The 22,278-nt window shown below is 36.5% G+C and overlaps 1 pseudogene; it reads right to left on the bottom strand.

Annotated features, from left to right (window-relative positions):
* Positions 1 to 500: 500 nt before the first annotated feature.
* Positions 501 to 627, bottom strand: LOC150104975 (U4 spliceosomal RNA; annotated as a pseudogene).
* Positions 628 to 22,278: the final 21,651 nt, after the last annotated feature.

Genomic DNA, 22,278 nt, shown 5'->3' on the forward strand with positions numbered 1-22,278 from the left:
CCACAGGTTCTCATTACAGGTGAGGCCTGCCGGTCATTAGACCTCTTGAATGTTTCATGCAGAGGGGGTAGACAGTAGGAAACAAAATGTATCTGCGCCAGTGCAATGCGCGTTTCGTGAAAACCTTGTAAATAAACTAATCAGGCTCAGTCTAAAACAATACGTCGGTTCGTTCACATCAAAAACTCCATTAAAAAAAACTGGTAGTAACCTTATCCTTAGTAAGACTGGCTTAGGTAATAACATAAATATAAAGCTGTGATCATGGCAGGAGGGTAACAGCAATGGTCGAGCCTCAGTTACAACTTCATTGCCATATTTAAAGGTAAAGCCGTCTCTAAAAATTTGGACGATCCCTAAACCACTCAGTCGTGGGCGAAAGACCGTCTATCTCAGCGTTGGCCTTCCACCCACACGCCACCACCGAGCAGAACCGCTCAAATTCCGAAGAAAAGCATTCACCGACAAAGCCCCTCGGCGGGCCGTGCCGGAGAACACTTTCCCCGGAGACTCAAATTGCTCCCTTAAGGCAAACACCTTAAGAAAGCGTACTCATATTAGCAATATTAGCAATAGCCGAGCCTCAGTGAGAACTTCATTGGCTACAGCATTGCCATCCATTACCCTCTTAGGTAATAATAATAACATACGCATAACGCATAACGGTACTGACTTGATGGGTGAAGCATAAATGCTTTACATATTCTCCTCCATCTGAAAAGGAAAGTTCTTTGGGTGGAGAATTATTGAGCTTTAAGCTCGCCCTGAAAGGGCAGCGAGGTTAACTCTGTTCAGCTGAGCATAGAATTGACTTGGGTCGCTTGTATTTGCAGAAATCTGTTTCATTATAGTCTGCTGCTTGTTTGATCAGTGGGTTCGGATGATTAATTGTCATATTGAAGAAATTTTAAGCTAGATCATGAAGAAGAGATGTGATATAGGGAATGCTGACGTCTCTGTGAATTTGGGAGTTTCTGATGAACCACGGAGTCCAAACTCATTCTCAGACATTTGTTTTGTATTCTCTGCAGCTTCTGAATATTTGTTTTCGAAGTATGACTCCATGCAGGAGATGCATAAGTTATGACTGGGCGTATTACCATCTTGTATATGAGCAGTTTGTTCTGAGTATCGAATTTACTTTTTCTGTTGATCATGGGGTAGAGCTGCGCTATTACTTTGGATGTCTTTGAACTTATGTGTTCTATATGGATGGTGAATTGTATTTTTTTATCCAGAATTACTCTAAGATATTTGACTGTATTCTGCCATGGGACTTTAACACCTAGTAAATGTATATCTTCCTTGATTTGAGGCTTTTTTTCTAGTGAACAGAATCCACAGAAGTACTGAGCTCTTCTGTCGATTGGTTTGAATTCTCCAGTCCATAAACCATCTTTGCAGCGTGTGAATGCTGCTTTGAAGTCTCTTAATAGATAGTTTGGGGCTGAGAGATCTTGCTAATAACGCAGTGTCATCAGCATATAATGCAGTGATTGTTGAGCTTGGGTTTTGAGGGATATCAGCAATATAGATAGAAAACAGCAAGGGGACCAAGAGTGAGTCCTGCGGCACTCCCGCCAGAACCTTGCGTCTGGTTGATACAGTTTCATTTATTTTGACTTGCATGTATCTGTCTCTGAGGTAAGATTGAATTATTTTAACTAGATTAATAGGTATATTGAATGTGATGAGTTTGTAGAGAAGACCTTGATGCCATACCTTATCAAAAGCCTTTGCGGCATCTAAAAAGACTGCAGCTGTATGAAGGTTCCAGTTGAAGCCTTCAGAGCTGTATTCGATCAGCCTGTGGATCTGTTGAACGGTGGAGTGGTTTTTTATGAATCCAAATTGCTCATTTGGGATTATATTTAGTTGGTCCGTTTGTGATTGAAGCCTAATAAGGACTACTTTTTCTGCAATCTTTCCAAGGTTAGACAGAAGACTGATAGGTCTGTAGTTTTCAGGGAGTTGAGCGTTTTTTCCCATCTTTTTGATTGGTGTGACATCTGCTATTTTCCATGTTAAAGGGAAATACTGGAGTCTGAGGATGGCATTAATTATGTTGACTAGATGTACAATGGCTTTTCTGGGGAGTAGTTTAATTATTTTGTTTTTAATTCCATCTGAGCCTGGAGCTTTATTGTTGTTCAAGTGGGTTATAATGTTTATAACTTCTGTTGGAGAAGTGGGTGTGAGAGGTTCTAGGTCATCTTTTTGTTGTGTTATGGCCTGCCTAACTCGGCGGTGAATCTTGTAGATGAGATTGATGTTCAAATTTTCATATGAGGGGTTGCATTGATTTTCCAAGCTGTCAGCCAGAGCCTCTGCCTTTTCTTTATCAGTGTGAACTATTCCTTTCGAGGTTTGAATTAGGGATACAAATTGTCTTTTGGTGCGAAAGGTTCTCAGAAACACGCAGGAAGTTTCCCAGGAATATGCAATTTTGTGTTCCCTAAGGGCTGTTGTGACAGTGGTCCATTTGTCCTTGTCCCTTAGTATTACTGGTGGAACCTTTTCAGTGTTCCTTGGGACTTCTAATGTTGGTGTGTCTTCATCCATCTGGTCTTCTACGGTTCTTCTTCTTTCGTAAAAGTGCTCCCCTTGAGAGATGTTTTGACAGGGGGATTTTGGTGACAGAGCAGCAATGAGTTCCTCTTGTGAGATCTCATTCTCCTCCTTCTCTCCATCATTAGAGTGAATGTACTCTTTTATAAATCCTGGCCAGTCAGTTTCTAATTTGCTTATTATGAGTTTGAGTACCTCTAGAGACTGCTCCTTGTTAAGGATCTGGATGTGATATTTGATGTTGTCCATCTCAAAGTGGCGATTTCCTGCCAGCAGAGATGGGTTACGAGCAGTATCAGTATAATAATCCCGCAGGGCCGGGGGCCTGCCAGCAAAGTATCCTGTAGACCTAGACGGACTACTAGCAATGTATGATCCCGCAGGCTTGAAGCCTGCCGGCAAATGCCCTGTAAACTGAGTTAGTCTACTAGCAAAATCTTCTTAGAACCTATTAGTTTGGGAAAAGGAATATCAATATCTCACTTGGCCACAGTTAGAAACCTACCTCCCTATAAAACCTTAATAACACCACTGGTCCTCATTGCGGGTGGGGCCTGCCGGCCATTTGACCTCTTGCATATTTCGTGCAGAGGGAGAGACAGTAGGAATCACACTGTGTTAGCACCAGTGCAATGCGAGATTACTGGGAAATCTCATATGCAATGTAATCAGGCTCAGGCTAAAGTAAACACGTCCGTTCTCATCAAAATCGCCCATTCACTCCATCAATAATAATAACAGTTCTTAAAAGAACTTGGCGATGGACTGAGTCCTTGACTCTTTATCCCGTCATCTGAATGAAGAAAATCTGTGTGGATGGGATGTTATTGAGCTAAAAAGCTCTAGTCATGGCTGGGTAACGGCAATAGCCGAGCCTCAGTTAAAACTTCATTGGCCACAGCATTGCCATTAATAATAATAACACACAGTTTCTTATAGTCCTTATAAGGACTGGCTTAAAGGGGCGAAGCAAGAATGCTTTTCATATTCCCCGTTATCTGTAGAGGACAGTGTAGGGATAAGGTGTTATTGAGCTATTAAAGCTCTGATCATGGCAGGAGGGCAACAGCAATAGCTGAGCCTCAGTTAGAACTTCATTGGCTACAGCATTGCCATCCATTACCCTCCAAGAGTATTGGATTGAATGAATCAATCACCGCATCTCACGGTCGATTGATTCGTCCATATCCCACACACAGTTTCACACAGCATTGTTAGCTTTTATTACATATTAAAGATTTTTGATATTTGGTGTATTAATTTATTATAATTTATAAAAAAGTGATTTTTAAAATTTTCTGATATTTTTAGTAAATAGATAGAAAAAATTATGTGCATTATAATTTTATAAATGTCATAAACTTTAAATATTTTTTTCTTTACATGCATGTTTTCTCTAGCTATTTAACGACCAAATGTTATTATTTCTGTATTCACTTCTTTAATAAACCTTTTCCAATAAGCTTTCTATTGTGCTAGTTCTTAGCTCACTGTAATAGAGTCTCAATGACATTAATAACTGTCGTTGTTATGGTAACATTCCTTTTTTTTAACAATTTTATTTATTCTCTCTTCAAAAACTGTTTTTCTTCTTTTCACATATTGTGTATTAAGCATTCTGATGTTTATGTTTCTGGTCTCAATACAAAGGAAATTTTTATCTTTCTTATCAGCAAATCAACGTCCAATGCAAACATTTCATGGATGATTACCCATTCGTGTATTGTTGCACAAAACGGAATTGTTATCTGATCTCGATAATTCGAATAGTTTTTGAAGCCGTTTCAGTTCTTCTGTCTTCCCATTTCCACTTCTGTCTACTGAAAAATTAATTTTTACGTATCCATATTAGCTCACCATCCATCTAAAATAGGGCATTACAAAATCCCGAGCATCAAGAGCACATAAAATTTGTTCTTCCGAAGAATCTTTAAAACAAGAACTGGAAACTATCAAACAAACAGCTTTACTAAATAGCTGTAATTCAAGAATAGTCCTAAAAATAATTATAAACGCTCCTACAAATCAACCCAGACAAGAAGAAGAAGAAGGAAGCCCACAGGACTTTTATACCATATATTAAAGGCATTTTGGAACGTGTGTCAAAAATTATGAGAAAATATCATCTCATCGCTACCTACTCAACCCAATTCATAAACTGCTACCTTCTCTAAAAGACAACCTCTCACCAGTGATGTTACCTGAGGTTTACAAAGTACTATGTTCGGGTAATTTGTCTTACTATGAACAAACAGGAAGATAAGTCAATAAACTGAAAGTCAAGACCACATCTGGCTCATCAAACTTTCCCAAATCTCGCCTGGGATTGAAAACATTGGCCATGGGATCCAATATCCTTATAAGGACTGACTTAAAGGGGCGAAGCAAGAATGCTTTTCATCTTCCCCGTTATCTGTAGAGGACAGTGTAGGGATAAGGTGTTGTTGAACTATTAAAGCCCTGATCATGGCAGGAGGGTAACAGCAATAGCCGAGCCGCAGTTAGAACTTCATTGGCTACAGCATTGCCATCCATTACCCTCCAAGGGTCATGGGAAAACACCAATCTACTATATAGATTCACATATAAACTTTTTTTAGGTATATTACATCATAGACCCAATCTTAATCGGAACGACTGTCTCCCTATTCCAAAAGTTTGAAAAATTGTTATCCTCAATTGTATTCATTAAATTTATCTATTACATTTTAATTTAATTTAATTAATTTTAATTTCAGCCCAATAATTTTAACCCATAAACACGCGACTGTATACATGCGAGTGGACGAAAATCCAATTTAACGCATGCGCTCTGCTGTTTATTGTTGTATGTTTGTACTAATGATATACTACATTAAATATATACATAACAGAATTATTTTTATTGTGACATACCTGTTATTCTATGATGCTCCACAGATTTTATTATTCAATAAATTCTTGTCCTATTCTTTTTTTTTTATTCTATCTCTGTCCTCTGGAGCGCTTGCCTCACAAAGTGTCCCCCCCCCCCAACAACTACAACTTTCAACTTTTCACACAAAATTCCAATAGATTTCGTCTTTCCCAGCTCTCATTTGTAGGTCACCCATCCACTCACACACTTCGCAGTGACATACTATAGGTTCTTGTTCTGCTGTATGCGATTGATATAATGTATGTATATGTTGTACAACCAAATCTCCTTTCTACATTTTTGAAACTTTTAAATTTCTATTATACCTGATAATATATTAAAGGATTTATAATATTATTATAAAATATATTTTATTTAATTATACTCGAGCATTTATAGCTGTTTATTTTAATAATATATTTAGACACCTTCAAAAAGTTTACTTATGAATAATATAACCTTTATCATGATATATATACATATGCACACACACACACACTTTTGCTCCAAGGTGATCGTACGAACTACATCAGAAGCACTGTCTTCTTACGCCAGGATAATTGACGTCTCCATATCTTGAAAAGACCTTTCGAATCACATCGTCCCCTTTTTCAAGATATTCAAGTGGAAATCTATTTTTAGAGTTTTAAGAACACTCCCTACCATAAAGGGATGAACTGTTTGCCCTGCACATTCGAAATCGTTAAGGAGTTTCGTTCGCGTCTCCACATCTTTAACAGCAATCTGATACCTTCCACCCCCATAAAGAGTAACACCGTCAATACTCTGTGAACCTACGCTATCAACTAGCGTTCGCTTTTCTATCTTAGCGTTTATCTCAATACCGAGTGTCTTAACTCTTGGCAGAAAAGAAGTCATAATTCTTATTTTTAAAAATAACCAAAGTACAAAGTAATTCCTAAAAAAAAAATTGCAACACTAAGTGCTACAGGAAGAGAATATAATACAAAGTCCGAAATTCATGGACTTAAAAAATAAAAAGAGAAAAAACGCCAAGCGTTCCCTCTTAGCAATGTAAGAATGCTATTCAGGGAAGCCAATATTCCATATGCGATATTCTCCGAAAAAACAAAACGATTGTGGATGGCTAGAGCGAAGGTAAACCATCAACTAAATCACGCTACAGAGGAACACAGCATGCATCACTCAGGGAATTCTGCAGGCTTTTCCGATAATTACAATCAAGCCTTCTCGGATAACAACGAGGCTGCCCTTCCAGGTATGTGACATCTAATGTTCACGTGACACATACATTGCCATCTGATGTTCAAGCGATCCATAACAGCAGATGAAATCAAACTAACATTGTAGGCCAGGAAAAGTTCCAGGATCAGATGGTCTGCGAATAGAATAGAATTTTATAGAGCAACATTGAACACCAAATCGGAAGCGGATTTCAACCAGTTACATCATTTTCATCCCCAAGAAAGACGGAAACGACAGAATCAACATATTCAACACATAAACTATTAGTTATTCTCAAGAATAACTAACAACCGAATGAAAGCCGAGCTTTCAAGTATTTTTACAAGCACTCAGCCTTACGGAATCCCAAATTCTGTTGATGGAGATGGAACTCAACTTCTTCCTGCTAAGAAATATTATTCGACTTACCGAGAATAAACAGTTCCCCTTGGTAGTACTCAATAGACTTATGGACCAACCCCCGACATGAATTCTCCATATTTGATATCTTGTAGGATTTGGAGAAAGTTTATGTCTGGCAATCAAAGGAATTTACGCAAAAGACAAAATTACTTTGCTAGTCAACAGCTACATTTTACATCTTAACATTCTTCCAAAGGAGTGCGTCAGGATCTCTCTTATGAGAACCGTTTCTGAGATGGGTGAACAATATCTCGTGATAAGAGGGATGCCATTACAGATATCACAGAAGCTGATCTGTACAAACTCTTACTTCAGTTCTTTTTGGTATCGCCGCGAGTAAGAGGCGAAGCTTACACATCTTCTTCGCTCGCAAGGTCGATTTGATTTCCTAGTGTTCAGGTATTACTTCTTTTCTAACACCATTAGAATCATTAAGAAAATGCTCAACTTAGCAACAATCACTTACTCCCTACGATATTCCTATCAGACTTCGTGTCATTCTTAGTGGACAAATATCAATCAAAGGAATAAATCGGTTATCTTTAAAATCCAAACCGTTGTACTCAAACATCTTCCAATTTCATAACCACCTAGCACCGAACTTGAATAGGGATGTTGGAATTTATTCCAGTAGCCTCTACAAACTTCTATGCTATCCTTCCAGGTAAGACTTATCCCGGAAAATAGCACACTGGAATTTTCCAGTGAAGTGGATAAAATACAGTAATATCAGACAGACAATCCATCACTTCTTTTACTATTGCCTTTTAATAAGAAGTATCTGGTTTCTCATTAGTAGAACTCTGCGTAGTCTCATGTTGGCAATAGAGGAAATCTTATTTCTGTAGTTTCCTCCATCAATATTAGCAAAACCAAAATCATCATCTTTAGAATTATAGAATTCAAGTACACGGTACTTGAATTCTAGGAAAAGGAATGCACAAAACTCAGCAAGCATTGTATACTCCACCATAATTGAAGCCTTCAAGAGCTCTATCTGGAAATTTCTACCTTTAGCACAATCGATTTTGGGGAACACTGGGTTCATAAAGTATTGGTTGGAGCATGCTGCCAAGAAGGCTAAGAAATTACCGAATTCAAATTTATTCGACGCCCATTTGTTTAACTTTAGTAACTTCAGAACAAGTAATCCAATGAGTAATATGATGTCCCTAGATATGGGAAGTCCTACGAAACCCTGGGTAGAAAAGGTCAACTCAAGGCAGACTAGTCTTGAAGGAGCTCCCACCCAGGTATGAACCCACCTCACTTCCATCCTTTCCGTTTTCTTTCAGAAGCAGAACTGCAGACGGAAATTCAGATATCAAGAGGTTAGAATGAACCTATGATTGATACTTTGTCACTGTTATAAACCTCTTCTGTACTTTTTGAAGAAACTGAATTGCCTGGCCTCTGATGAGAACCAACGGTTCGAAACATTTCACACCAGGGAATCCTAAAAACACTAATAAAAAGTTGAACATACGGAGTCCTAGTCAGAGTCTTTTAATCAGTCCAAACCAGCGCAACTCCGATTCTGAAGGTTATATTTTCATAAACTCTCTTATAACTTATAAAGTTACGAAATATTCTCACAACGACATTAAATGATTTATAATATCCGTATAAAGTATACTTCATATCTTAACCATCTTATTGTAATCTTTTCCCATTAGTCTAATGTCGTAACTATTTATCTTCAGCAAACAAATACTATGAACATTCTTGGCCTTGCCTGGACTCCTTTCCATTGATTGGAATTTATAATTTCAGACTTGCAACTGTGTTAAAAATGTTTAAATACGAAATTATTTGGTTTCTGTTTACATAGCTATCCTGAAAAGCTGCTTACTTCAACGCAAGCAGAGATTATATCTAATCCGATCAAGGTCATTTTACTATCGTACAGTGACTAGTAAAGGTTGACGGACGCACGAAAACAGATTATCTTCATTCATGTCGTATTGAACAACATGAATATGATTTTGAGGCGAGACGATGCTTGAAAAGGCAATTACAATATAGAATAATTAATATGGCACTTTTTTTTTTACTTCCTGATTTATAGTTAAGGATTTAGGTACCAAATTTGCACAGATACAACGATGCATGCGTAAGTCATTCTTGGAACATTATGAAAATCCATTCATCATCAATCATAGTTCATGGATGCTACCCTTGCAAAATTCTTCCCTTGCAATACTCACGCTACTATTTCAGAAGCCTGCAATAGTATTACTGTAATTCAAAAGGTTTCCCCTGTAAAGGTGTTTTCCCCACAAGACTAAAAGAGGCTCAAGAAACTGTTATATTTACACACAAATACCTGGAACATTAAACTTAAAAAAATCATTTTTTTTTTAAATATTGCAAAAAAAACTATCGGTTCCCATTCAGTGCTTACCTGCTACAAGAAAATATATTTAAAAAAGTGACATAACTACGGTACATTTTCATCTACAAAGAGAAAATTAATCTCTCTCTTCATCCATGAGAATTCCTACTAGTCTCGCCTATCTCTTTATCTCTTTCTTCTCTCCCTTTCTCTTTCTCTCGCTTGCGCTATCAGTCTATCAACTTAAGCCTGTTTCACTGAATTCAATCTCTCCTACTTTTGTATGTACTGCTTTAAATATATGATTATCTTTTGTACGGTATGCAAGCATTCTAGCCATTTCCAATTCAATTTTCAAAACAAAACAAAAAAAAATCATCTCGAACAATCATGGACATTTAAATTTGTCAGAATTTATCATAATAAACAGGGGGGTGGAGGGTAGGGTTTCACTTTGAACTGAAAATCTAATACAGAAAACAAATATTCTCAGTAGCGCCATCTGTAAGGCGCGTGATCTTGCTGAGAAAAACTTAATTGTATTAAAAATCCATAGAGGGTGTAATATATATTTGAATGCTAATTTATTATATTTGTTATATGTGTGTGGTGTGTTCTTGGGTCTGTTTGCCTTTTTTATTAGAATGAAAAGCCAGCAAGATTCTCCCAGAATTCTTTCTATTGTAAATAGACAACCCTATCAATACTTAAACAATGTGTGTGTGTGTGTGTGTGTGTGTGTGTGTGTGTGTGTGTGTGTGTGTGTGTGTGTGTGTGTGTGTGTGTGTGTGTGTGTGTGTGTGTGTGTGTGTGTGTGTGTGTGTGTGTGTGCGTGTGTGCGTGCGTGTGCGCGCGTGCGTGCGCGCTCGCGCTTGTTTATGTTTCTTGAGATAATATGTGTAGTTATTTTTAGTGGACAGTGGCGATTCATACATAGCTCGAGTGCATGTAACCTGCAAACTACAGTGAGTTTTAAATACGTAAATTTTCAGATATTCTTGCCAAAATACGGAACTAAATTCTCTCTTGTTTGGTGTTAAATAAACGTAAATAAAGTTTACTTTATTCGAATGTATGAAGCTTTCAATTGGTGTGTTTTTCCTTTGCCTAGAATTTAGAAAAAATGAAACACGTTTTAATTAATCATTAAAGGAAACTAAAAATAATATTATCAGTTTTTATTAATCAGAGCGAATGGGAGACTATCAAACAATGCACGAATCGCCCCGATCCTTCAAAAAGGGACCGATGTTAACACAGGAAGAATAAAATTTCATTTATCTACTGTATTTTATGTTCCGGATGTTACTTGGAAGACCTGACTTTTATTAATAATATAAATGTTATGACCCGCGTCACACACACACACACACACACACACACCAAACTTAAGGAGTTTATGAAAAGGCTCACCGCAAATATTTAAACGAAGCATGTTATTGTCATCTGCATTTGCTACTTTAAACTCTTTGCTTTTTCTTTCATAATTCAACCAGGAGGAGGAAGTTAATAAGCAATTCTTTCCCCCCCCCCCTTCATACCCTCTTCCCTACTTGCGTCCTCTAAAATTGTTCGCAGTGAAGACAAGCAGGTTAATTGTAATTCGTCCTTAATGAGAGAGGCTTCCGAAAGAAATTTTTTTTTTCTTTCTTTTGCGATTAGATAATTACCTTGGCTGACATCTGCAGATCGAAAAGGATGGATTGAATTGCGTCACGTGATTAACACGCGTTGTTTTTATCTGTAGATGACTTCATCTGCATTTCTAATATTCCCGACTGTGTGTGACAACGCGGTCATCCTTTTCGAGGAGTGATCAGGTAAGATTTTTGTCTTGTCGCGGCCTGTTTAAGAAGATTCTCAATTAGTCATTTCTATCTTTCGTTCACTCCCCCCGTATTTTGTTTAATTGAACTTTGAAAATTGGCTCTTCTATCTTCAGATTAAAAAAAAAAAAAGAAATTTCAATAATATGAAGCTTTTTTATTATTTTTTTTTCAAGATCATTACAAATCCTGAACTTTTAACTTCCAACGATATTTTTTTTTAATACTTCAAAAATTAATATTTGAAAAATGATTAAAACTTAATCTTCTTAAAATATCCTAAACTAAAATTTATGACTAAATGAACAATGAAATCTTAACACATTTTATTCCCGAAAATAGAACTCCTATAGCCTTAAATTTTGGAGATCAGTAGGTATACATTCTCCGCCCACTACTGATGATTTCAAAAACTTCGTGGGCATAGAAGCTGACAACTTCTGCCATATTGTGTTCCTAATCCTAATTGGGATATTATTGTCTGAAATAGTAGAAGTTCAACGGTCGAGTTTTCCAAGTCGCGAGGCGAAAAACGTATTTTCTTGTACTAAAGATCAACTCATTAAGAAACTAGAAAAATGTATACGAAATTTTCCTCTAGTCTTTCTAAAATCAAGCTTTAACAGCCGCCTTTTTTCTAGGTCGTAGTATGATGGAATCAAAAATGTTAATATTTTTACAGAATTACCAAAGTAAAAAAAAACTTTATTTTTATAGAAAGTTTTTTCTAGATTCCTTTACCAATCACTGTCTCCATCCGATAAGAAATAACAACTTTGATAATAATAACATTGATAAGGAATAACAATTCCACTCTGACTGCATTAAATCTAATGGAATTTGAGAACCAGGATCTGCAATAAGGTATTTCGCGTCGTTTTCATTTTTCTTATACACGAACAATTGTTAGTGACAGAATTTAGCAAAATGTTTCAAAAAGATACAAAATGTATATGTTCATCATCATCATCATCAGGCTTATCAAGGATTTAGGCCTAGTATGGCCTGTTCCTGCCTTAGAAGTCATCGTTGAATCTCTTAAGAGGTAGTCCTGGTTTTCTTTTTCCTAATGGCTTGTACTTTAAGGCTTGTTTTGGTAATCTTTCTGTTTTCATTCTTTGAATGTTCCATCCATTTGTGTTTATATTTTTTCAATTACTGGTTCTTGGTTTAATTCTTTCATACTTTCTTCGTTTCTTTTGTGATCAAATAGGGTATACTTTGCAGTTTTTCTCATAAACTTCATTTCTGCTGTTGTTAATCTTTGTTTTTCTTTTTGTTTTATTGTCCAGATTTCGCTTCCATGCATTAAGACCGGTAGGGCTAATGTATTGTATACTTTTAGTCTGGTTTGTTTTTGAACTAGGTTTGATTTAAATATAAAGTTAATTACACCTGTTATTTTTAAACGTTTTGCAATTTTTAGGTTTATATCTTTTTCATTTTAATATGTAACCATACATCCTAGGTAGTTATTTTAGTTTTTACTGGATCTTGTCCTTTAAAGGCCATCGTTATTATTTTTTTTTCTATTGATATTATCATTCCATAATCTTTGGCTATTTCATTTAAATTTGAAATATCTTTCTGTAAGTTATCTTCAGAATTTGTAATTATTATTTGGTCATCAGCAAAAAGGAGAGTGTTTAAGTTCACAGTAGGAGAAAGTTCAATATCTCAATGAAAATTTTTATTCCATTTTAGTATTCTTTCATTTAGATAAATATTAAAAAAGAGTTGCTGAGAGGGGACATTCCAGTCGAACTCCTTGGTTTATCTCTCTCGCACATGATAGTTCTTGATTTAATCTTATTTGTATTTGATTATTTTCATATATACTTATGATAACTTTTGGAGTATTCTTTGGTATTTGTCTTTCTTTTAATATGTTAAATAATACGTTTCTTTTAACTTTGTCAAATGCTTTCTCAAAGTCAATAAATGTAATGTGTTTCTAAATTGTATTCTTTTCTTTTCTCTATTATTAATTTTAGGCAAAAGGACGGGTCTATACATGATCGTCCTTTTCTAAATCCATTCTGTGCTTCTAAAATAAAGTTTTCGGAATATTTCATTAGTTTGCTATTTAAGATTCTGCTATATATTTTGTAATAGGAATTTAGTATACTGATACCTCTATAGTGTTTAGGGTCATCTCTATTACCTTTTTTAAAGATAGGAATCACAATTGCTTTTTTCCATTCTATTGGGGGGGGGATACCAGATGAATAGATTTTATTTAAAAATAACAACAATCTTTCTTTGAACCTTATTCCTGCATATTTATATGATTCTGAACCTAGCTTATCTCTCTCCCGGTGATCTCCCGTTTCTTGTTTCTTTCAGGCTGATTTCTAATTCTTTTTTTTTTATTTCCTTTTCATTTGCATCAAATATTTGCCAGTTACCGTATCTTTTTTTTAAATATTTATCCATCTCCAGTTCTGCATAGAAATTTAGAAATTCTTCGAATTTCAATTCGGTGTTTAATTTTACGTTTTCTTTAGTATCTGTACTTCAACGGTTCAAAATCTTAATATACATTGGATCTTTTTTATATTTCTCTCAATTAATATGTTACAAATGGCAATAAATAAAGTGACTGAAGCACGTGTTTCGCAAACGTCACCAAGGTAATTATTTGTGATAACAAATGACGTCACAATGCAAGAAAGTATTTTTTGAAATGGGCTTTTTTTTACGAATGTGTTTGGAAATATTTGAATAATTTGAATATTTGAATAATTTCATTTCAAAGTTCGATTTGACATATACGGACAAACAGAACTTCCTGGGTGCCGTAACTGACCGAAGCAACTAATGAAGGCTGTTCCCGACCATATCCCACCGAACTATACATAGGGAATTGAATAGGATCAGGATTGTCAGTCGCATGCTTATACGGAAAACTACTTTATTAAATAAATTAAATTAAACTAATTCAGTGGCCGGTAGTACATGTAACTCATTCCGTACGACACGAATTAACTGATCTTCAGAAAAAATAATAAGAATAAAAGTGCCAGACGGGATTTGAACCAAATATTAACCAACCAAAGGTCACTATCGTTTACTGAGGGAGCTACTGATGCTGTTTTTACGATTGTCTCAATGTAATCCGTATTTTTTTAAATAAAAGCTTCATAGAAATTATATCAAGTACGAAAATAATCAAAGGCAATCATACAAAAGTGCATTTTGTTCATTAGTCTTAGGTAATATCCCCGTTTGTGATATCTCGAGGGAGCATCCCCCAATACCGAATGATTTGATGCATCATAATCCGATCCTGATGATTTATAATGGATGATATTAGATGATTCTATAAATGAATCATTCTTTTTTGTCTAATTCTGGAGAAATCAGTATTTTAAGGATACTCTGCTAATTATTTCGTATACAGCTTAACTGGAATTCAATCAAGTGACCTGTGACCTTTCACTTTTTTTTTTAACTTTGTATGGATGTAATCAACTAAAAAATTATGAAGTATATTAAGATTAATTTGTAAAAAAATTACTTAGTAGGGAACGATAAAAGAATTCTCCTGTAACGAACCCTTTTTAAGATTTTAACAAACCATGAAAAAAGAAGAACCAAATTGGATGGCACAAGTTCCTCCAAGAAATCTTAATTTTAATAGGCATCTAGTTTCTCTTTCATCAGATCATGGTTTCTTCAATTATAATTTCGCGATGGGATTTGCTGGGGTTTTATGTAGAGGAACTTCCGAGTTTTTTTTTTTTTTTTTTTTTTTTTTTTTTTAAGGAAGAACTCGCAATAGTAACGAATTCCTTATGCGAGTAATTCAGTTTTGTTAATTTTTTAAATAAAGTAAAATTCTGTCGATAGGAAGGAAGGTTATCATTAATAAATGTTCGTATTCAAATAGTTCACATTCTCCGATTTTTTTTTTAATATTTTCGCTTACTATATTACTAAAACAACACAAAATGGCCAATGAATTTGAAACTTTTATTTAAACATCGGTTTCCGTATAGACGTGCGACTGCCAATACCGATCCTCTTCGATTCCCTTCACATAGTTCGGTGAGATTTGCGTCGGGAACAGCCTTCATTAAATGCTGCACACACACACACACACGCGCGCGCGCGCGCGCGCGAAGTTCTGTTTGTCCATACAATCCTTCTCAGACGAAGGCGATCTCGATCTCGAAGACTGTCTTAGGACCATAGTTACGCCTCTTAGCCAAGCAAAGTGGGTTATTTTTCCACTGATTAAACACTCGGGATATCTCACCTTTTTTTGAACCCAGTCAGCTCTGCTGTTTTTCAGAATTGTGGCTGAAGGCCAGTCGCCACCAACTAACCTGTAACTGACCTGCAACATTCTTAAATAGCGACTCACGTGACCAAGTATTTTGTATATACGCTGCGTAAGTGACGCTTACATATATCTGTATAAAGATTTGTAATTCAGTGGTCGGTATGTGTATGTTGCTGAATGATATTTAGATGATAGACGGATTTTATTATCTTTTTTTTTCTCTAATTGCGAAGATAATGTTGAGAAAACCATCTTTTAGTTTGCAGAGTTTGATTTCTTCTTTCATTCTTGCTGTGTGTAGTATTCTGAAGATTTTTGAATATAATAGCTAATTCAATATCCAAGGATACCGGTCCAAGATGAACTTAAAATGCTGCTAATTATTCTTAACGGTAATAAACAATTACGTTTTCATTTGGGGATTATTATTGCAATTTATGTATTTCGATACATGTAAACAATTTAAATCAGACGTAAGAGTGAAAAAGAAAGATAGAGAGAAGAACAGACTGAAGCAGAGAGAGAGAGAGAGAGAGAGATAATTATATAGTTGCTGTGATAGATAAACAGGCTGACGTATATATTTCGAGATAGATGAGGAGGATGAATCCGCGCATATTTAAAGACAGATGAGTACGTTGGAAGTATGGGGGACCAGATGCAGAGGATGGGGACCATTTGGCAGCACCTTGAGAAAGTGAGCTGACATGTGCAGATGATGCGACGTGATCGATCCCCACACGCCGGTCCCTAATAACACGTGGCATCGCTTCAATCATGACACGTTAATAGCAGAAATGTGAAGAGCAGCACTTAACATTTTCAAGTTGCAACCCAGAGAGTAAGTGCTGGGCTTAATTATCCCCCGCTTCTTCGGAGCCACAAGCAAAAAAAAAAAAAATAATAATAAATAAATAAAAGACGTACCGGCGGTACTTGTTGCGAAGAGGTTTATTGATTAAAAAGTCGACTGGGGTTAGAAAAGATCAAATGTTTTTCGTCTTTAAAAGTGATTGTTATTTTGTGGATTCCAAACAACAGAACATTCTGCTTATTAAAAATCAAATTCCACTTTTAAGCTTTTAATTTTATGAGTGCATTGGACACTGGACAACTAAAAAACTCACTGATTAGATCTAACCAATCGTTATAGAGGGCAGCACCTGTAGTATAAAGGTAAACAATTGTCTCATATCTGAGACGTAACTACATTAAAATTAAAACTGGCAAAAAAATAAATAAATAAAAGTCAGTGGCGCTATCTATCGGCTACCAAGTGAATCACGGGTTTACTATTTAATTATTATTGTTTAAATGAATTAAGATCGGACAAATGGTACGTTATCTCTTGCAAAACAAATGTTAATTGAATTGCATGGCATTTCAATATAATGTTGACTAATGCTAATTAGATTGTTTAAATTATTATATGACTTAATTTAAGTGATAAAAGGTCATGCAAGATTTTTTAAAAAAAAACGCTCTCGAATATCATTTGACCTAAATTTCACCAAAATCTGTCAGGTTGTTTAAGAGAGCAAAATACAAAGCAAAATATATTACCGAACAATATTGACAGGATACAACTTTACATAAAAATATTCCGAAATTTATGTATAAAATAGATAGCATCGGTATAATATGTTTCTGCATGTCTTAATTATATCTGAACTCTATATAAAAATAAGTTTATTTGTTTGATTAACTAAGACGGTTGTAACGTTATGCTTCCATGTTTCCATAGTAACAGTAAGTTCTACTTGCGTAACAGCATACGGTACCAGATTGATGTTTCCTATATCAAATGACTAATTATATATTCCGTGCACTGCTACCATGGCAACAATAAATTTCGCTCACAAATATTGTCAATTAATGATAAAAAGGAAAACCGAAGTTCTAAATCAGTAGGGGTTGTTTACATATAATTAATGTGGTGAAAAGGCAAGTTTTAATAACCAGGTGAATTCTAACATGTTCGTAGTTGATCTGAAACGTAATTCAGGATGAAATATTGATTAAAACTGGTTTAGATTAAATGTGATTTAAAAAAATAGCGTCATATTAAATTTGATTATCAAATAATTAATAATTAATTGACAATTTAATTAATTTTAGCAAATTATTAAATTTACTACTATTTAATTAATATTAATGGTTTTATAATTCATTAAAATTATATTTGAATAAATTTAATTGTACAATCTTTATATATTGATATCTCCTGCCCAATACACTTACTAAACATGCGTTGATTGTTGAAAGAGAGATTTATATACGCTCCCTTAGCAACTCCTGTTGTGACTGTTAAGGGAGCGTATATAAATTGCATTTGGCGTATCAATAAAGTGAATCGTGAGATCCAAGTTGCTTATTTAAAAGGGAAATCGTTGGCGATCGTTAGCAGATATTTCCTTTTTCTCTTTCTACGACTGAAGACTGCAAAATGGTCTCTTAGGTCTGCTTAACTTCACGAGCTCTACAGTTCATCTAATAATCATATTGTCGAGTTCCGTAAATGAAATCACTGTTTCCCTAGAGACGGCAGTTCGGGCAGTGGATCAAACGGTAGATCCCCACGTTTAATAAGATGCTGAGGGCGTAGGAAAAGATCGTCCACGATTTCAACTAATTGTAATTACTACTTCATGTGTCTGCTCTTCTCTAGTGTAATTCGTTTATCGACCTGCCGCACACAACAACAGTGGTCACGTGCACAGATCTACCAAACAAAGTCAGTGTTTTCGGTGCAGCTGAATAGTATTAACTATTCAACAACAGTGGTTTACAATTTTCATACTTCATTAGCAAGCAAATAAAATTACGAACTATTACACAAATTTGGCAGATAAAAATCAAAAATATTAAAATTATCATAGTATATTAAATTGTTTTGCAAAATGTTTAAAACTAATTTTAAACATTTTATAAAACTATTTTATTTTGACTACAGTTCAAAATTCTTCATACACCATATCACATATCATTTTTATAATACATCTCTTTTATATATATATATATATATATATATATATATAATGAAATCCAGGGAAGGAATCAATCGACCGTGAGATGCGGTGATTGATTCATTCAAACCAATACCCTTGGAGGGTAATGGGTAGCCATGCTGTAGCTAATGAAGCTCTAACTGAGGCTCGGCTATTGCTGTTACCCTCCTGCCATGATCAGAGCTTTAATAATAGCTCAATAACCTTATCCCTACACTGCCCACTACAGATAACGGGGAATATGAAAAGCATTCTTGCTTCGCCCCTTTAAGCCAGTCCTTATAAGGAATGGAAATCCAATACCCTTGGAGAGTAATGGATGGCAATGCTGTAGCCAATGAAGATCTAACTGAGGCTTGGCTATTTCTGTTACCCTCCTGCCATGATCAGAGCTTTACTAGCTCAATAACACCTTATCCCTACACTGTCCTCTACAGATAACGGGGAAGATGAAAAGCATCCTTGCTTCGCCCCTTTAAGCCAGTCCTTATATAAGAAGTCGTAAGTTAGATTGACAGTTGTGAATTCTGATTTGAAAAAATATCATCCTGGCAGTCATTTGCCTTTCCGTGATTGTGAGTTTTGATTGACGATTATTTGTTCGAAGATTGAGAAGATTTGGATTTGTGACAGAATGAGCATAGGTTTCTTTTCAATAACTGTACAGTGCAAGGTAAGATTCTTGACTTTTAATGCAACTTTCTCAGGCCCTCTCCTATTCTCTGCCCAGTGACCATCGGTAGTCTTCCGCCTCCAGAAGGAGATTTCGACTGTCGGTCTACACTCGGTGGTAGGAAGGGACAAGGCAGGTCCTGAACCACACAAAACTCCCATTAAATCGCAGGTTAGGCCTAGACATGGACTTTCTGTTCAAAGACCTAAATTTTAAACAACTGCTCGCAGTATCAGAGGATTACCATCCCCCTGAACCTCTCCCCAGCACTTTTCAAGACATCAACAACCGATGTTAAGTCCTTAGAAGACACTGACGACTTCCAGGTAGTCAGCAGGAAAAAGCGTAGGAAGGAGGCTCCAGCCGCAGAGCCTGGAGCACCGATGGATACGGCGGCACATCCCAAAGAGAGAGTCCCACCGGTGATTCTAAGAGTCAAAGAAAAATGGTGGACAGTCACGGAGGTGATGAAAAATACCGAAATTAAGTTCACATCGGCTAAAAACTCCGATGAAGGAGTCCGCATTCAACCCGAAGGAGCATCGACTACTGTCGGCTTACTAAGCTCGTGGACGAACTGGAAATTCCATACCATACATTCCAATTAAAGAACGAGAAAAACTTAAAGGTTGTTATCAGGGGGCTAGTCGAAACGATAATATTAGAAGAGATAGCCACTGACCTCAAGTCACAAGGCTTAGAGCTGATAAACGTCTCGAGTATGTACAGAGCAGACAAACGTCCCATGCCTCTGGTTTTAGTGGAATTCAGCAAAGATCAGAGAGAGATTTATGATCTGAAGATTGTTTGTAATCTAGTAATAAAGACTGAACCACTCAGAAGGAAAACATATGCAGGACAATGCCACCGCTGTCAGAAATACAGGCATGCGCAGAAGCTCTGTAGAGCAGAGTACAAATGAGTAAAATGCGAAGACAATCACCCCTCTCAAACATGTTCCAAACCACGCACTACTCCGGCTAAGTGCGCAAATTGTGGCGTCCGCATCCGGCGAACTACAAGCCTGCACACTCCACCCATCTAACCTGATGAAATTTAGGGAAACAGGAGCCCCACCAACTCAGAAACGTACAACACCTTCTGTAACAGAAAGCCCTCTGCGGACTGCTACGACTAACAGATCGTATGCCTCTGTGGTTTCCTCGCGCACAAAACCGGCAGAACCCGCTCCAAGCAGTCAAAACTCTGCTGCTCTTCTAGCCGCTACCTCAGGAGAGATGTTAAGTGCTTTCAGCAAAACAAACCCCAACCAGAGTGAATCAAATAAATTCTTGAAAAATAACCAATCATATTCTCAATGCTTAATGGATAATCCAACTATCTCAATTAATTCCATACAGATTGAATTCTGGAATGCTAATGGTCTCAGTAACAAACTCCTGGAGCTACAAGAATTTGCTGACCATTTCAGAACTGATATTCTGAAATGGTCCGCAAATTCTGAAATGGTCCGCCGATAATGAGACGCATCTTCGGCCTTGCGACAACCCTAAACCTAGATATTATTTGCTACTCAGAAATGACAGACTCATTGCCAGAGGTGGTGGAACAGCTATTTTTTCAAGAAAAACGTCCGTTATAACGAAATCAAAAAGACCACTACAACAAATCTGGAAGGAACTGCTATTGAAATCCACACAAATAATTCAGGCAGTCTAAAATATACTCAGTTTATAACCCTCCTGGCAAACCTCTCCTAACTTCCGATCTCTCTCTCAACTGCTCCATACTAATGAAGCAACAATTGTGGCGGGAGATCTCAACTCAAAGCATCCCTTATGGAACAGTAAAAGCTTCAATAATAATGGGATGATCCTTTACAACTTTGCTTTACTAAGAAATGTTATTGCTGGTCCAGTTGAACCAACGCACTACGGACCGCAAGGCAGACCTGATGTGCTTGATACAGCCATCTTCAAGAACACCTCTCATCAATTCCAGCTACAGGTGATTAACGATCTTAGTTCTGACCACAACCCAGTACTATTAAGCCTAGGAGGGGACCCTGAACTCATCGCCAATGAGATTTGCTCAAGCCACTAAATTCAATGTCGCAGTCCGCACTCTTATAGGCTCAGTACCAACTATCTCCTCCTGTGAAGAAATAGATGCAGCGGTAAATGATCTAGAAAGTACAATTCATACTGGATTGACAGCAGCCTCCACCGTTATCATCCCAGTTCAAGCCAACCTGCTTCCGGAAGAAATTCTAAATCTAATCCGTAATAAATACAGAATCAGAAGCCGTTATCACAACACATTATCTCCCCAGGACCGTCAAGAGCTAAAATAGGCCAACCAATTTAGTTCGCTATGTGCGGAAAGATCACAGGAACCAACAGTGGGAAAGGAATCTGTGTTCCCTAAAAGCTGAGGATAACTCGCTGTGGAAATTGGCTGAAGCTCTCCGCACGGATCGTTCCAACATCCAGCCCATTCACGGAGAAAGAGGCATAGTTTACACAGATGATGAAAGTTTATTCTATCATCAAAAAATTTAACAACAAAAAGGCCCGAGGTCCTGATGAGATTACTAACAAAACTGTAAAGGCGCTCCCACATAAAGCAGTTATGCATCTGGTAGCCATTATAAACTCAATGTTCAGATTCCATTATTTTCCCACTCGCTGGAAACAAGCAGATATAATCCTCGTTCACAAGCCGGGGAAAGCACCTGAGTTCCCCCCTGAATTATAGGCCCATCAGCCTCTTGTCATGGCTGGGGAAAATGGCGGAAAAAATTATTCTCAACCATCTGCAAAACAAAAACAGCCTTATCCCAAAAGAGCAGTTTCGGTTCCGTACTGGGCACTGTACAACTCAGCAAGTCCACAGATTGATAGAGTTCATAACAAGTGGTTTTAATTGGAGACAACATACAGGAGCTGTCTTTCTTGTTGTTGCAAAAGCCTTTGATAAGGTTTGGTACAAAGGCCTTATTTACAAATTAATTACAGTCAACATTCCACTATATCTTATTAAACTCATTGATTCTTATCTAAAAAACTGGAAATTCCAAGTTAAGCTGTGCGAA

This window comes from Typopeltis vanoorti, chromosome 7 (genome assembly GCF_054136105.1).
Source record: "Typopeltis vanoorti isolate ZY-2024b chromosome 7, IOZ_Tvanoo_1.0, whole genome shotgun sequence".
Taxonomy (NCBI): domain Eukaryota; kingdom Metazoa; phylum Arthropoda; class Arachnida; order Uropygi; family Thelyphonidae; genus Typopeltis; species Typopeltis vanoorti.